We start from the raw sequence: 18740 nt of genomic DNA, 5'->3' as shown, positions 1-18740 counted from the left end.
ATCCTGTACTGTCTATAGAGGACCCTGTGAATTTCAACTTACTTGCAAGTGGCAATTGCAAAGAATTTAATGGTGGCCCCTAGAAGTGGAGTGATGTTCAAACAGGGTATTTTGGCATCTTATGAGCACTGCTCCAATAGGACGACGCTGATGTTTGTTACTCCTTGCTAGAAACATTTTTCCCACCTCATCACCCAGTGGAATTGTAAATATAACAAATTGTATTCAGCCTCAATATGGAATCCCATCTGAGAGCTGTACAAGTAGCTCCATGCACTCCAAATAACGCCTTGCCAATATTGCAAAGAAACATCATCGTTTGTGTAAGAGACGGATTGGCAGGGAGCCGCGAATATGCTATGGAGGTGCTGCTTTCAATGAGTAGGGCCTGAAGAAAAGTTTCTATGAGAGCTGGGTGCAGATAGTCAGAGAGAGAAATGTGGGCAGTTGAGATTGGAAGTCTTCAGACCAACAGGTGAAGTGAAAGAAGCTGTGAAAGAGTCTTGAGTATAATATAGCTTTGCAAGTATTGCTACTGCCCAATAAGGACCTTCATTGACTGTCCTGTTGCTATTGTCACATAGAAAACTCAATACATTATCTAGTGTTATTGTTTCCCTCTAAAGGTCTTGAAATCTAAAGGCTAAGCTGGCCTCAGTTAGAAGTTGCTCTTTACCGATCACTTCTTATTGCATTGGATTATGCTGTTTATTCCTGATATTCCTAGAAAGTTGGTAGATTCTACAACACCCATCTAATGCACACCCATGCTTTGTTCACAGACTCGAGATCTGATCCAGCTCCCACTGAAGTCAATGGAAGTTGAATCTCGCCCTCGTGTGGGTTAGTACCCTTCTATCCTTCTAAAAATCCACACACCCACAGGCAAGTCTTCTTGCGATATAGCTTTGTCATTTTGAAGTGGCAATGCAGTTGCAAAAACAAGTTGATACATCAGTGTTATTTCAGTGCTTGCTCTCCTTAGCTCTCCTTTTGCAGCCACGTGTTCTACTGACGCTCAGCACTGGAGACAACACCCATTACCACACATGCAGCGCGCTTGGCAGCTGCAGGCTTTCAAATCCCACGCTCTGGAATGGATTTTCTAGCAGTCCCTGACTGGTGCCTTAAAAGGCTTCTTCTTTGGCCTCTTGTCTGTTTATAAGCATGACTAAGGCATATGGAAATGCCATGGAACCCTATGAAGGCTCTGGATGCTGAGTGGCTGTTTTGATCTAATATCGGAACAAAGGCTACTTTGCTGCAAGGCATCGTTGACAGGGGAAACAAATAACTGAACCTGATTATATTTTTAACCATAAGATCTGACATAAAAGCTTCATCTCTTCCATGCTGAACACAATTTTTTGTAAAAAACATTAGTTTTTCTCTATGCCTCCGTCTTTGTGGTCCAGAAATACTGTCATCAGTCTAAGATATATTTGAATAGCAATGTGCAGCCCACCTGCAAAGAATTTCCCCTCAAAATCCAAAATGTACAGGTTCCTTACAACTTGTCCCAGCAAAACCAAGAATAGGATATGATGGGAGAGATCCGCAACAGGTGTAAATCAGCAAAACTTCAAAGAAACTATGCCAATATTCGAAGAGCTGGCCCTATATAGTCTGAAATGAGGAAGTAAATGTCACATTTGCAATTAATTCTGAACTTTGGGGGGGAGGTGTTAAAAATGGAGCAAGCAACAACAAAATCACTAAAATCAGATTTTTCTTTCATATTTCCAAATAGTTGCAAAAATAAATAGTTTCAACAGATCTCAGCAAAAATCGATTTGCCTTTTTATCAGGTTAGTCTTCTTTGGCACTGCACTCAGTTAATGAGTTCATTATGAATATTTTCTGTTTCTCCATAAAACAGGTTTTCTTCAAGGTGTTAGTAGAAAAAGTACAATTTTTATTCTCCCCTCTGCTAATCCTAAAAGGGCCAAACTTTCCATCCACCTTTATATTGAGACCAGATACGGGAAGTTCAAGTCTTAAGGGAGAGTTTTACTGAAAGTTAGGTGCAAATAAAAATGGACGGTCATAATCGAAACTGCATCGCAGCCTGAACTATAACATTTTGCAATAAGGAAATACAAAGCCTCTACCAAGTTTCTGAATCTAAAGAAAGATTAATAATTCGTTACAAACTTCTGCAATGCTATGTCCGTTATAGCTCCATTGAAGTTGCTCATTTACTCCAGCTGTGATCTCGCTCTTTAATTTTTTTTAAAGTAAAATATTACCTTCTACATTTCAGACTTTGGCTTGCAGTTAATTTCCAGACATTCCAGATTTGTTCTGTGAGCGATGTGGTGGTTCCTATCTTATTCAAAGATAGGCAAGAGAAGTGTTGGTAACATTCTGCTCTCAAGGTATATCCTACGTAAACACACCATTAGGGTTTTGCTTGTTTTCATAAAAATATGAAACGACCCCTTGGCTGCTGATTCCATGTGCCATATTTAAGGAAGTATTTTCAGTTACAAAATTTGGCTGCCTGCTCTCTTCTGTGTAAAAGATTAATACGTTTTTCTCATTGTTGAAGTGTTAAGTTGTTAATTTCCTTCATATTTCCTCTGAAAAGTAGACCTGTGCAACAAGGAGATTTCATTTTGAATGTCATGGTATTTGTAACTTACAAGATGAGTACATTTCAAAAGTTGTCTTCAGAATATTTTCAGTAAACCTCAAGGAGGGGCCCAGTTGCATGGTCTGGCCACAGACTGGTATTAATAACTTTTCCTGAATTCTAAGCCTAGATCTGACATCAATTCCTTCTCTAGCCTCAGGTAAGTCACTTACACTCTTGGACAACTTTTTCCTTCTCATAAAACAAGAGTAATACTTACTCAACTGCTTCACAGGGGTGTCGAGAAGACTGAGGTAAGAGTGTAAAGTCCTATAAACACGTTGAATATTTGCAAATTGTGGACTTCAAAAAAGGGACGACATTTTCTAAAACTCTGGTCCTGTATGAGCAAACTGAGAGCCAAATGTTGCCCTCAACTTTTGGGCACAGCTTTCATTGACATCAGTATATAGCCCATTGTTTGGCCTGTTGCTCTGCTGTATGTGGTTGAATAGGGTTTTCTGCAGCCTGTGAAATGCATAAACACTGACATTAATAGAGTGACAAAAAAGGGATGGATTTGGTAAACTGTAACATTAATGCAGATTCTACCATCTCTGAACTGGAGAGAATTGTGGCCATTGCAGAAAAGATTCTTCATCCCGCCGGTGGATGAATTGTTCTTCAACTGTCTCCATAAATGAAGAAATATGAACCAGTGGCCAAATATATCTATCCACACATGAAGATCTGCCAATGTTACAGTTATAAGGGATCAGGAACGTGCATTCAGTTATGGGCATTCCCAAAAGGTTACATTCGCCAAGACCCCATGAAATGAGGCTGGCAGCTTTGTCAACATTCTAAACTGTAGGTAACAGTATTCACCCCACCCACCACCCAGAAATGTTCAGATGCCTCTAGCATCAAGGGAGGAAATGACATGTCTGTGCATCATCACAACAATATGCATATCCATGTTCCCAAATAAGCCTCAAATCCAGGTATCCTCAACCACAGAAAAACATTTCAGCCCATCATGAGGTTTCTACCCCTGTTGGACAATGGGGATATTTCAAAGATGAGGAGTTTTTAAATAGAAGTTCCCCCTAGCTTCATACCTAAAATGAGCATCTATTGCATCAATATTCACGCACAGAGAAAAAACCTGGAATCTTAGGAAATAATTTCCCCAAAGACTCAACTTTCATAGGCAGCATCGCTGTGTGTTATTTTTAAACACAATTATGTACAGCACTGTGATAAACTTGCATCTTTTGTTTCGCATAGCTAGGAGCTTCTGAATGCTTTGTGGGAGGGCAAGACTTGGGACAAGAAGTTTATTATTGTTACAGCTGAAAATGGCAAGAACCGCAAAGCAGAACAGCTGATACAAATCATCCATTTTATAAGTTATAATACCGATAATGCAGGGAAAAGAAACATTTAACAGAAACCAGATCTTCCAGTGCCACTGCTGCATGCCGCACATCGCTGAGCAATCTGAATTGCTTTAAACACTTCTTTTCAGCTTGCACATGCTTGTTGTAGGATTCTACTTAGAGGCTGGTCAAAACTGAACCCTTCTATCCAAAGCCCTTCACATTTAAGGGGGGAGTTGGTTTCAAACCACTGGACTCTTATAGTTTTGGTACCAGGTCAGATCCAAAATCAGAAGTAGTCTCTTATCTGGTTCTGGTCAACTGGAGCTGAAATCTCATAGGAATGTTTGTCCTCATGAAATTTCCCCAAAATGGCAGAAAGCTTGGGAGAACAACTGATGCAAGATGGTGGAAATCTTACAAACTCGGCTAATTTCTTGAGATTCCTTCTGTTTAGGCCTTAAATCTTGTGAGAATACCTCATAAGATTTCACTGTCATCAGTGCTCCTAACCTGATTTGGCCTCAGACTTGAACCCTGAATCCTAAACTAAACTAATGAGGATCCAAACTTTGCCTCTCAGGTTAGGTCTAAGTGAATACATAGCATGGTGCAGAATAGCTTTCCCTGGAATTTTCATTCTGTTAAATCATAAATAGCAATTCGTTCTGATTGCTTCCTTAAATAAATGCTAGAACCCTGTAAATGGTGACTCAGGATAACGTCAAAATGCTGCCAAGTTTTGAAGTAGATTAAAATGAAACAATAGATAGGATTGTCATAGAAGTGGCTACCTTGTTATTCAGAGGTGGAACACACACTGCAGGGGAAAAGGTGGAGGGCCATATGTTGTGTAGCCACATATCTTCAAGCACACAAACAACTCCCACACAGGCAGGGAAAATGTCCTTACACACCCTTAGTTAAACTGAACTGTTCACATTTCTATTCCGAAACCTTTGTTTTCTTTTAAACTTGTTTTTCTTCCTTCCAAAGGTCACCTGAAGTGGTTCCTAGGTTCATTTCTCCAGGTTGCTTTTGAGCATATATTGACTGTTGCCAAATGTCAGCCTTGCTGATTGCCTTTTTATACCGTGCTTGATAAAGGAAGCTAAACAGTTTGGATTTCCCTCACTCCCCTGCCTCAAAAATGTCCCCTGCAATTCTGCTCCCTTTCTCTTGCTCGCTTGCCCTGCCTCCAGCTGCTATGCTGTTACATACGTTGCTCTCCCACAGTCCTTCACCAGGCTATTCCCCTGTGCTGTCTACCCTTCCTGCCACTTCCTCTCTAGTCCCAGCTTGTCAGTGACAGCAACTTGCTCCAAGCCAGGCATACAACACTGGAAGGTAAGCACTGAGTCAGCTCCTGTCCAACAACTGTTGCTGTTATCTGTGTGTCATGTAGGAGTTACACAGTGCAAGCTCTGGAAGTGGCCATACACCTCAGACTTTATCTGATTCTTCATGCAGTTGTTTTGTTCCCATTTTGCTGGGGAAGAGGAAAGATTGTGCTACAGGTAGCTGGTAACCTCCACAGCCTGGGAGAATGTGTCTTGATGGTAGATGGATAGTGAAATAACTGTGGGTTATCCTCTGTAATATAAATCGTGATTAGTTCAACATCACCCAATTAACTTAGCTTGCCCTGAACTCAGAGGGCTTAATTCCCCACTTCACTGTACCAGTTTTATCCTTGTATAACTCTAGTGAAGCCAAAACCTGTGTGACCAGGGCAGAATCAGGCTCAAAAAGTTATTAATAGAGGTCCTGATTCTCCTAAATCAGGACTCATTGCACTGAAGTTAATGGAGTTACACCTTTGTAAAACCAGGACAGTTTCTCTAAATATTTTTTAACAGAAAATAGACTTGTTTCATGAAATTTTTCAGTGTATTTGGAAATTTTTCAATTTGTTGACAAAAAAATGAAAACAAACATTTTCCTGTTTTCCAAAACATTGTCAATGAATGATTGTTTTCATTTTCTTTTCTTTCTTTCTTTTTTTTTTCCAAAAACCAGAATATTTTGATTGTTCATTAAAAAAAAAACAGAAAATGTCCATGTTCTTTCGAATGATTCTAAATTTTGTTTCTTTCAAAAATGTTCGTGAAAAATACTGACCATTTTCCAACCAGCTCTAAAACCCATATAAAACAAATGGGAATGATGCCCCCAAATGTTGTGTGGCTAGTAATAAAATTTTGCCGTAAGGAAATATAGAATGAATGTCCCAATATAATGTCAGGAGATACTATGTTGCTGAATGTGTCATCTTTCAAATGAGATGTAAAACCACAGTCCAGACTAACTCCGGTCATTAAAGACTTTATGGTAGTTTTTCTAACAATAATTATGAGATTCAGGACACATTTCAGCTACCTTCCTCCTACCAATATTAGGTTTCAGTTTAGATATATATTCATAGAATCATAGAATTGCAGAATATCTGGGTTGGAAGGGCCCTCAGGAGGTCATCTAGTCCAACCCCCTGCTCAAAGCAGGGCCGATCCCCAACTAAATCATAGTATTATATATTGTAATTCTTCTTTTCCTGTAGTGTTTTTATGTGCTTTTAAATAGCTGCCATTCCCCTCCCTTCCCCCCGCCCGAAGTAGCTACAATTCAGTAGTGGATTAAATAATTTCTGTATGAGCAATATATTTTGCACAGTCAGTCTGCTGAATTCTGTAACCAGATTTGGTATGAAATCCTGGCCCCATTGAAGTCAATGGCAAAACTCTCATTGATTTCAGTGCGGCCAGGATGTCACCTTGGACATCCATCCAAATGACTGTAAGATTGTTAAAAGTGGTGAAAAATTTATAATGAGCTATTTATTCAGCGAATTTTGCCCCCTTCTTTTTTCTGTTCACAAATTAATTGTGAGTATACTGCAATTTTCTCAACATTTATTCATTATTTGATAATATTCCCCCAATAATTTTTGCAAATAATTTTTGAAATGTACCTGGTTTTTGAGGATTTGAAATTTGAGACATTTTTGGTTAATTTTAATTAAATCCATTGGTCCAGAGATTTATTTCTGAATCCTGATTGGATGAGCATAACTCATAGAGTCAGGTTTCCAATGCAATATTTGCATTTATCAACCCAAAAATTCCTTTCCAGGAACATTCTCCATTAATTACTTAAAAATCACTGTTTCCATTAACTTCCTACCAGTAACCACATTCACTAGAATATTAGTGGAAATTGAACACAATAGGGGTTCAAACACTATAGATGCAAATTTGTTTAAAAATTTAAATAAATATTCAGACACACACAAAAATCAGTCTGCAGCCATCTCTGCTTTAGATCACGCTATCATGCCAAAAACTTCTTCAATTTTTTAAATATCAGACCAAGCTTAACCAGAGTATAAGAAAGTAGAACTTTTTGTAAGGTTTCAGAGTAGCAGCCGTGTTAGTCTGTATCCGCAAAAAGAACAGGAGTACTTGTGGCACCTTAGAGACTAACAAATTTATTAGAGCATAAGCTTTCATGGGCTACAGCCCACTTCTTCGGATGCATATAGAGTGGAACATATATTGAGGAGATATATATACACACATACAGAGAGCATGAACAGGTGGGAGTTGTCTTACCAACTCTGAGAGGCCAATTAAGTAAGAGAAAAAAAATCACTTCAAAAGTTTTTTTCTCTTACTTAATTGGCCTCTCAGAGTTGGTAAGACAACTCCCACCTGTTCATGCTCTCTGTATGTGTGTATATATATCTCCTCAATATATGTTCCACTCTATATGCATCCGAAGAAGTGGGCTGTAGCCCATGAAAGCTTATGCTCTAATAAATTTGTTAGTCTCTAAGGTGCCACAAGTACTACTGAACTTTTTGTAAGAACATCAAATAATCAGTGACACAGATATTTGATCAGTGCTATGGAACTGTTTTTGATGCCTGCCTGGTTTTGATGTAACAAAGGACAGTATTTTTTTTTATTTGTGTTAATAAATTTTTATCAGATTGTGCTCAAATAGGTTTTCAAGCCAAACTGAGGCTTCACAACCATTTATCAGGTAGGCTACTACCACATTCAGTGTAAATGCTGAAATATTTAAGAAGGTGAAACTGTCCCATATGACCACTAGGTGGCATAAAGCAGTTCCCCTTAGTACAAGTAAAAGGTTACGCTGAAATATTGATATACACAACAATATAATCAGTTACTAAAATTTGGTTTTTGTCTACTAAATATAAAAACCATAGCACAGGAGAAACTGTGACGTATGGCTATATAGATATCTCAGGTATCTCAACCCTGCAATGGTTCCATGAACTGCGTAAGTTTCACTAGAGCTGGGTAAATGCCACAAAACATTTCCTGAGAGTACGCACTCAGTTTTTAAAACATGTTTGTTTTGGGCGTACACATGTCCCATTTGTGTTTGTTTTCTGCGGGTGTTTGACCAATCTAGACGTACTTGCATCAATGCTTGTAGAAAGCTCCCATGCTAGAAAAGGTATATTCCGTATGGGATGCTGTTTAACACCACAAGAGACCAGGATTTCCAAAACTCCTTGCCATGAAATGGTGACACAATAGGAGACAAGAGCAGGCAAGTGGGGACAAGCAGGTCTGTGACGGGCCTTGAAGGTGAAGACAAGAAGCTTGAAACTGATGTGGTGAAATAGTGGGGACCAGTGGAGGGATTCAAAGAGGGTGGATGACTTGGTCAGAGCAAAGGGCAAATAAGAGGATCTTGGCATGGCCTGGAAAGGGGATATTGTGGTTGTCAGAGATCCAGAAAGGAGGAGATGGGACACAGGCTGGATGTGTGGGGCAAAAGAGAGGGAAGAAACAAAGATGATCCCGAGATCACGGGATGCTGGTATTGTCAGAGATGGCAGGGTTGATAACGGTGTGAAGAGGGTTTTGGAGGAAAAATCAGGAGGTCAGTGTTGACCACGAACGTGTAGGTAAGAGTAGGAGATGACAGAGTGACAGGCTGACTTGCAGGATTGGATGGAAAGAGACGTCAGGAGTGAAAAGGTAAATCTGTGACTCATCAGCAGAAACTGTCTGAGTAGATGAGATCACCTAGAAAGTGTGTAAATGGCAAAGAGAAGATGCCAAGGATGGAGGTCAGTGGGACCTCCGTTGAGAGTGGGGTTAGGGGGTCAGGCCCTTTGATCCCAGAAGAGATGCTGATGGGGCAATCAATAGGATAAGAGGAGAACCAGGAGAGGAGGAAAGTACTACATGCAAGAGGAGAGAAATTTTCAGGGACCGTAATTATGAAAGCCAGTGTCCAAAGCAGCAGAGATCAAGAAGGGTGAGGATGGATTACAAGCCTTTGGATCTGACCAAGGAAACGCCAATAAAAGCCTTGGTGAAAGCAGTTTGGAGTAGTCTTGATGGCAGAATCCAGACTGAAAGAAATCCAGGATACAGTTGGAAGTGGGGAATTTGGCGGAAAAGCTGAAAGTGGCACATTCAGTGGGTTTCAATGTGACGGGTAGAAAGGAGATGGGGTGGTGGCGAAAGAGGCAGATGAGTCAATGGTTGATTCTTTTAATGATGGTAAGAACAGGGCTCCCTTTTATTTTGAGGGGAACACGCCAGAAGAGAGCAAGACTTTGGGGAGGGAAGGGATGAGAGTCGGGCCAAAGAAGGCTAGTAGCCTGTGGGGTCCTGAGTCAGCAGGAGGGGTCAGTGAGATCTAGCGCAGAGTCCAGGAAAATGTAAGGAGTCAAAGGTAGCAAATAAATGACAGCAATAATGCATCTGAGGGTAAAAATAAGCCAACTGTGAATCTTCCTGGACAGAGAACCTGAAATTTACAGGAGAAACTAGCCCATGCCATCAGGTATTCAAAATCTCCAAGGCAGAGTCTACATGTTTAACTATCTTTTTGGTATATTTGAGTGGTGAGAGGTTTGAGTCAACATTCTTGACCCTTATTATTGTATTCAGGCTACCAAAGAGAAAGATCAGTGTTCAGTATGGTACATGGAGTCAATATAGCTAGTAGAGCCCAGCTATTTCGAAGCTGCTTCTGCAGTTGCATTCAAAAATGTTTACATCATGCTTCCTTATTAAATATAAGCAATTTTCTTCTTGTATACATTTTCTCATCATTTGTACAATCTGTTTTGTATCAGACTTCGAAATATCAGTATATTCTGTGAAATGTTAGTTTTCTGTTCATATAAATAATGTACCGATATTAAATCTGCTTTTCAAAAATACTTACATTACAATAAATTTGTAGAACTTGAAGGATTTTAATCACCTTCTACTTAGTTACTCAGTGATGGGCCAAAGAGGCATTCTTTTCACAAAATTAACTAAACCAGGCTTGGCTAAAACATTCTTATCCCGTGTAATTGCTTTCTCTACAGCTATTTGCACTGAGGCTAAGAAAATATTTCAAAATTTTACATAGTAAAATATCTGACTCTCTTAATTTTTTCATCACCTTAAGTTTTGATCCAAAGAAAACACATTGTGGCTATTTTTCCTCTTCTCCATTTCAAAGAATCATAATCCAAAGAGTTGTGGTGATTACCCACTGAGATACTGCTAATGTAGGCCTTCTAGTGCTTTGCTGGATCAGGGTCATAGACAGTAGCTCCCTCTGTTGAGTTCAGGGCCTGCAGAAGTGGACAGTTTATGTACTCTGGTATGTTCCCATTGAAGTGAATGGACTGTAGAATTCTCATTTACTTCCACCACATAATGGGCCCCATGGAGAGATTTGAAGCGGAGGATAGTCCTTTTGTGGAAGAGCTTAGCGAGGGTGCTTCTTGTGTAACAATGGTGTGGAAGAAAGTGCAAAGATGCTTGTGAGTGACGTTGAGATGCCAGTGAGAGGGGTCTGAGGAAAATTCCATAAGATACAAGAAATTAAGATGTTTTAATACAGTTGACTATGAGAAAAAGGATGGCTATGTAAGTAATGCACTGGCGTGGGACTCAGGAGCTCTAGGTTCAGATCTGGGCTCTGCCACAGACTTCTTATATAACCTTGGGCAAGTCACACAGGGCCCAATTCTGCAAAGATTTACTGTATATGTAATTTTACTCCCTGAATAACCACACTGAACTCTGTGGGACTACTCATGTTAGTCAAACAATAGTCTTTACAAGACTGGCCTCTTCATATCTACAGTGGGGAAGGCTTTGAGGATACATTAATTAATGTATATGAGGTGCTGAGATGCTTTGTTGCTAATATACCCATAGCAAAGCCTATCAATAGAATTCTGTGTGACTGATTTTTAAGTACAACACGATGGACCAAATTCAGTGGAAAGTTCTGCTTAAAATCAGTGATGTGACATGGCCCAATGTAATTACCTTGAAAATAAAATTGTGTGCCTTTCTTTTGACATAAGAAAATAGCCTTTGAATATCATAGAATCATAGAATCATAGAATATCAGGGTTGGAAGGGACCTCAGGAGGTCATCTAGTCCAACCCCATGCTCAAAGCAGGATCAATTCCCAACTAAATCATCCCAGCCAGGGCTTTGTCAAGCTGGGCCTTAAAAACCTCCAAGGAAGGAGATTCCACCACCTCCCTAGGTAACTCATTCCAGTGCTTCACCACCCTCCTAGTGAAATAGTGTTTCCTAATATCCAACCTAGACCTCCCCCACTGCAACTTGAGACCATTGCTCCTTGTTCTGTCATCTGCCACCACTGAGAACAGCCGAGCTCCATCCTCTTTGGAACCCCCTCCTCAGGTAGTTGAAAGCAGCTATCAAATCCCCCCTCATTCTTCTCTTCTGCAGACTAAACAATCCCAGTTCCCTCAGCCTCTCCTCATAAGTCATGTGCTCCAGACCCCTAATCATTTTTGTTGCCCTCCGCTGGACTCTTCCCAATTTTTCCACATCCTTCTTGTAGTGTGGGGCCCAAAACTGGACACAGTACTCCAGATGAGGCCTCACCAATGTCGAATAAAGGGGAACGATCACGTTCCTCGATCTGCTGGCAATGCCCCTACTTATACAGCCCAAAATGCCGTTAGCCTTCTTGGCAACAAGGGCACACTGTTGACTCATATCCAGCTTCTCGTCCACTGTGACCCCTAGGTCCTTTTCTGCAGAACTGCTACCTAGCCATTCGGTCCCTAGTCTGTAGCAGTGCATGGGATTCTTCCGTCCTAAGTGCAGGACTCTGCACTTGTCCTTGTTGAACCTCATCAGGTTTTTTTTGGCCCAATCCTCTCATTTGTCTAAGTCCCTCTGTATCCGATCCCTACCCTTTAGTGTATCTACCACGCCTCCCAGTTTAGTGTCATCTGCAAACTTGCTGAGAGTGCAGTCCACACCATCCTCCAGATCATTAAATATATGTCATGCTTAAGCAGCATAGAAAATAGAATAATGATACAGTGTGTCACAATATATATATCACCTGTTTAGTTTTAGAATAATATAATATAAAAGCAAATCTCAAACTTCTTACAGAAAAATAGAAGCCCAGTAAATTCAAATACACTTTTTCCTAGACTCTAAAAAAATAATAACCTTTAATAAAATATAAATGAAGCAGATAAATGTGATCTTCTAACATGGATCCCAGGTTCCCATTTATGGTAATCAGTTATATTTAAAGTCAGCTAATAAAAAGCTCTGTTTCCTAATTAAATTAAGACCAACTCCACTCTCTATTACTCAGCAAGAGGAAATCTTTGAAAAATGCCACACGTAGCTGCACACAAATTGCCTTTTCCCAAAGAGAGCTTCAACGTCTAGAAAAATGCACTGGATGGAAGCAGTTGTATCAATAAAGTACACCATTAATTGGCAGTCTGGAGGGTTTTTACCCTTGGCATTTGAGAAATAATGAGAATCAAAACCATTAGTAGGCAGGGAAAAAAGGAGGTAGAAATGCTAGCTTGAACTTCTCTGTCTTCTCAATATTATGTTAACTCTCAACTAGAACTTCCAAATTATTTTGCTCTGCAGTATAGTGATTGTTTCTTTTATGTAATAAACGTATGATGAATACAGCATTGCACTGAATAAAGTTTGTAAAATTTCCGCAGGCAGAAAATCAGAGTATATAGATGACAAACAAAGAAAATGATACCATACTGTTCTTGATAGACTGGATTGAGTTTTTTAAAAAGGCTCTTGCAATTGAACTGTAAGTTGGGAAAGATGTGATTTCTCTCAGTGGCAAATATTTTGCATTTCTCTTGATGCTCGTAAAAAGAAAGGATCAAATGCTTGTGTGAATTTCTTCATACTTCAAGATGGGTGGCTGCTCAGATCACACTGGAAATGAGTCTGGATACCAGAATTGTACTATTGTGGTTATTCTCAAAATAAATCAAACATGGGGTGTCCATGACGTGTGAAATCCTTTCGGCTGACAAATCAGAAGCACACAATTTCTCAAAATCAAAGCATTACAAACACATTTGGAGACTGCTGGGGCACCACAGATTTTGGGGATAAAACGCTACTGATAATCAGTGATATTACCAAAATGTCCGGTACCAACTTCTCCTACCCTGTGTATATTAGCTACCAGCTCAGAGTTAAACGGTGTATCCCATGAGACCACTAAATGGGTCCAACTAAGCCTAATGATTTAAACAAACAACATAAAACAAAGACATTAGAAAGAAATATCAGGGCCAACAGACAGAGGGATTGTCCGTGAAAGAAACAGCATACACTTTGCATGAACGACGCTTTTCAAAATAAGGGTTTGATCCTGAATCCCCTGTGCAGCCAAAGATCCCATTGACTTCAGCTGAGTGAAAGTTTTGTGTGCAAAAGGTCTGTAGGATCATATTGTCTTGTACGTATGAAAAAGTACTGCAGGAGCTAGGCCACTAAACAGAGCCCTTTGGAATTCATTTATATGTGAGTAACTTTATGCCTGTGTGTGTGAGACCCACTGGTCAGGGTGTGTTATGTCCCCCTCATGGCCAATCCAAAGAGGATATGAGCCTGTAACAGAGCCTGGCTCTTTAGCTCATGCTTTTATTTCCAGATTCCCCTGTTCAAGTCCCAGCATGTCAAGTCAACCAAGACTGTGGCCATTACACATGTGGGGGACCTGCTGCTCTACAGCTTCAGCTAAAGAGCCAGTATCCCTAGCTGGGGCAGTAACTGACCCATATCCTCTATGGGTCAGGAACATGTACACACACTGACCAATGGGTTACATGCTTCTTCTGGACAAAGGAATCTCACCCTGACCTTCTGAGGTTCAGAGCAGCTCAAATCTCCCACAAGTCAGCACTTCTGTCATGACCAACATTTTGACCAGTGAATTGATCCTGGGACATCCAGAGCTGAACACATAAGCCAAAGAACCAAGTTCTATAGGTGGGGCTGTATCAGACCCAGATCTGTAGATCAGGCACAGAGCAGGATATGTAACACACACAGATTCTGTTGGAGGTGTGATTGCAGCTGGAGTAGGCAGACCCACACTAGCTTTAATCTAGCTCGCATGGCTAACATTGGCACAGCCGCATGAATCCAGGCACAGGCTAACAATGCAACTATGTACCTAAGGGTCCGGACAGGTGTCTACAGCCTGCAATGAAGCCCATGTTACCGTGTATGTTACATTTAGCTGTGCGAGCAAGTATGCCTACCTGAGCGGCAAACACCTGCGATTGCCCTTTAGACATACCCAGAGTCCAGTGGGTTATGTTAATTACAAGCTCATGTCCAAAATGGAGGCATTTTCATTTAATAAAAAAAATGTAATACTTTGTTCATTATTGGCCCGGCCCAACAACCACTGAAACCAGTTAAAAAACTCCCACTGATTTCAAGGGGCTTGGAATCAGGCCACCCATGTCTCCAAAATGGCTTGACCTAGAAACTCTAAGTGAGTTTTATTTTGCTGGCCCAGTGAGGACCGTACTTTTGACTAGACTTGGATATTGAACTATTTAGACATTAATTAAGACCTGACTTTCGGAGGTGCTGAGCAACCACTAGTCAAATTGTAGTTAGGCCTTGGCTGTAGTTTACACATACATAATAAAGTCCACATGGCTGATGCACTCCTTAAAAATCAGACCTCAAACCTTGGGGATAGGACTGGTTAGGGCTTTTTTGTAAAGCATCGCCTTAACACTGAACAGACAGGCTTCCAAAAGTGTGCATGTTTTGAGAAAACTGCAACGTTATCTTAAGCTTTCTGGCTGCAGTGATGGGTTATATGCTTGAAATGATAGATTCTTTCCTTTCTAGCTACAGGTTAATGACGTTTTTCGCATGGGATCTCTCTTTTATCTGGAAGAATTTAATTAATGCCGAAAGTAGTGTAGGCAAAATATAGCCTGGTTATTTGATCGTAATTTTCCTTGGGAAGAATATGCCATATTGAGTTATTTGGCTAGTTTGCCTTGTAGTGAATATGAATTCTTTCATCTTTTGCAAATAACAATAATCACGCTCTTATATACTCATGACAGGAGAAGAAAAAGTGCCAATGCAATATGACTTTCAAATTACTGTAGAAGTTCACCAATTCTCACTTGTCCAATCTGCTAACCTGATAAATCTCACCCATCTTCTCAGCAAAGATTAAATACCAGTAGCAGAATACCGCAGAGAAGTTTCATGTTACTCAGCCTTCACCATGTGAATGGGTCTTGCAGTCATGAATGCAAATTCGTGGGGCTCTACTGTATAACTGCTCAATGCACAATAACACCATGAACTCTTCAAAACTGCAAAGGAGAATCATCTAACCATAGAAAGCGTCAGGAATAACTCACACCAGATCTGTTACTGTTAATAAAATCTCTGTGTGTGTAACTCCTCCGTGCTACATAGAAGCCTTTGCACAGAACTCGTCTCATCCTTTTACCTCATGGGACATGTAGTTTCATTTAGATATTTAGGCCCAGATTCATGCATATGGTCTGGCTGTTTTGCACCATTGTGGCAAAGCAAGACAAGTGTAAACCTTGCGTCATTGGGTGGTTAGCAGCTGCTTTGCATCCCTGGAGCACTGCAAATAGAATATCAATGAAACTAGCCCTTAGTTCCCTGCAGCATTCCTTCCCCCAGTTTTTGTCCAGCTGTCACCCTTCCCATAAAATGTATACCTAAAGTAAGGTCAGGTCTACATTACAGATTTGTGCTACCATGGTGGGAGGGATAGCTCAGTGGTTTGAGCATTGGCCTGCTAAACCCAGGGTTGTGAGTTCAATCCTTGAGGGGGCCATTTAGGGATCTGGGGCAAAAATCTGTCTGGGGATTGGTCCTGCTTTGAACAGGGGGGCTGGACTAGATAACCTTCTGAGGTCCCTTCCAACCCTGGTATTCTATGATAGTTGTCAGTTGGGGTGTGACTATGTATGATCCCCAACCAATAACTGTGCAGGCAGAACTCCATATTGTTAAAATCACAGCTTTGCCAGGATAGGTGTATCCACAATGGGCATACTTTTCTGATATAGTATACTGGTGTTCCTGTACTGGTAAAGCACTCTGAGTGTAGACATGGCCTAACACTCATCTGTATGCTGTGAGGTTAATTGCCATAGAGTGTCTAGTGCCAGGTGTGTCTCCAGTTTTGAAAAAATATTCAGATTTTTTCCCCCTCCATCAATTATCACAGGGTCCGAGTCTGGGGCAATTTATGTTGGTAAGAGTTTTTGCATTTGGGCATGGTTCATAGAATCATAGAATATCAGGGTTGGAAGGGACCTCAGGAGGTCATCTAGTCCCACCCCCTGCTCAAAGCAGAATCAATCCCCAGGCAGATTTTTGCCCCAGATCCCTAAATGGCTCCTTTAAGGATTGAACTCACAAACTTGGGTTTAGCAGGCTAATGCATAAACCACTGAGCTATGTGGAAAGAGTAGGTACCCCAGAAAAATATTAAGGGCTCAATTGTACAGACACACATTCACATGGTTTTGCCACAGATGTAGCCCTGCAGAAGCCAGTGGAAATTCTCATGGTAGCGAGCATTTTGCCCAGCAGTAACTATTTGCAGATCAGGTCTTAATTCCTCAATCTGCTATTCTCTAAAGTACAGGAAAATTCTAGAGACTGGGTGAGAAATTTGACTGAAAAAATACTTTTGCAATGACTGTCAGTCTCCTACAACAGCGTCAGTAATGTCAGTCTAGAGCAGGCAGAAGAGAGAAGAGTGGTAACCAGGAATAACAAGAATGGGCCTCGTGTTTCTACTGAATTAGGACAACCGCACAAAAAGGCCACAGCCACGCTTGGGCAGTGGTTTGAGAGTGGGAGGGTTCTTATTTTATTCCAAATGGGTTGCCCTTCCTTAATGTAAACCATAAAAAATGTGTTGAACCATTAGAAGTCAAGGTGCTTAGAGTAAGATGTATGCAGCTGTAGAAAGCCATGAGCCGAGGGATTGTTGCAGTTTGTCCTGGAGAGAACCAAAGCTTAAGAATTTGGTGCAAAGCAGTGGTCGCCAGCAGAGATTGCCTGACGGATGCGCAGGAGAAGTTAGACCTTCGAATTAAGATGAAACAAAATAATATTATGGAAAAGAACAACACAGAAGTTGGTCAGCTGATCCTGGATGGTTCTTAGGGTTATACAAATAGAGACTACGGCCGCTGCACTTACACTACACAGTGTCATTTAAATTAAAGTCACTTCCCTCTTCAACTTCCCTAGATAAACATTAGCCAGCCTGGCATTCACTTTGAAATTTGAATCTAAGAAATGGAAATCCTGAGCTGTCAATGATCAGCCTTTGTTCAGATTGCCAGGCTCCTCCCACAGACCAGAACTCAACTGCAAGGGTGTGGGCAATGTCACATGAAACAGCCACATCTGCTTGTATTTCATCACAAAAACGCTCCAGTTCAATTTCAGCCTGACCTTGAAATTCGCGAGCTCAAGCAAAAAAAAGGGAAAATAACCGAAAGCAGCTACAAAGTAAGCAGGGACTAAAACAAGCTGAAACCACATGGTGCAGAAAGAATTAAAACCAAATGAGTAATACGTCCAAGTATACAGTTTACTGCACAGTTTCAGCTAAAGTGGAAAGGCCTGGGCTACACTAGGAAATTAGGTTGGTATAACCACGTCGCTCAGAAGTGTGAAAAATCCACACCCCTAAGCAAAGCAGTTAAACTGAGCTAGCCCCCGGTGTAGACAGTACTAGGCTGACAGGAGAATTCTCCCACCACCCTAGCTACCACCTCTCAGGAAGGTGAATTATCTACACTGATGGGAGAACCCCCTCCCATCGGTGTAGGTAGCATCTTCACTGCCAGTGGTGAACTGTGGTGGCTTATGTGTAGACAAGCCCTAAGTAATGCAAAAGTACTGAGCTACTCTACTTACCTGCTACCTAATCCAATCTGTACACTGCATATGGGACGCAATCTGGACCTGGGAGTTATTTGAGAAATAAAGGTTAAAATTCCTCTTATTCAGGAATCTAATGACCCCTTGATGACAATATTCAGGTAAACTTTGCTTTCCTAATTTCCCACAGAATACAATTGGAAAATGCTAGGTAGTTATTATTCACTGAAGGCTACAGGTCAGATCCTCAGCTGCTGCAAACTGGTCTATGTCCAGTGGATTTGACCCGGGGCCCACTCACATGAGGCAGGCAAGCAGTACATATTTGTGTGAAAAAGAAGCAACCCTCTTCTAATACAGGAGTTTCCAGTTTGGGCAATTACAATGGGCCAAATCCTTCTTTCATTCAAACTAGCAGTACCACTGACTTGAGATGGATGCCTCATTTAAGCATGTGTCGAAGTGTCTGTAGAATTGGGGCTTCCCCAAACATTTTACATTTTCCAAGTAGTATGTGACCATGAACA

This window comes from Emys orbicularis, chromosome 8 (assembly GCF_028017835.1).
Source record: "Emys orbicularis isolate rEmyOrb1 chromosome 8, rEmyOrb1.hap1, whole genome shotgun sequence".
In the NCBI taxonomy this organism is placed as follows: Eukaryota; Metazoa; Chordata; order Testudines; family Emydidae; genus Emys; species Emys orbicularis.
The sequence above is the reverse complement of the archived record's forward strand: the minus strand, read 5'-3'. Positions refer to the sequence as shown.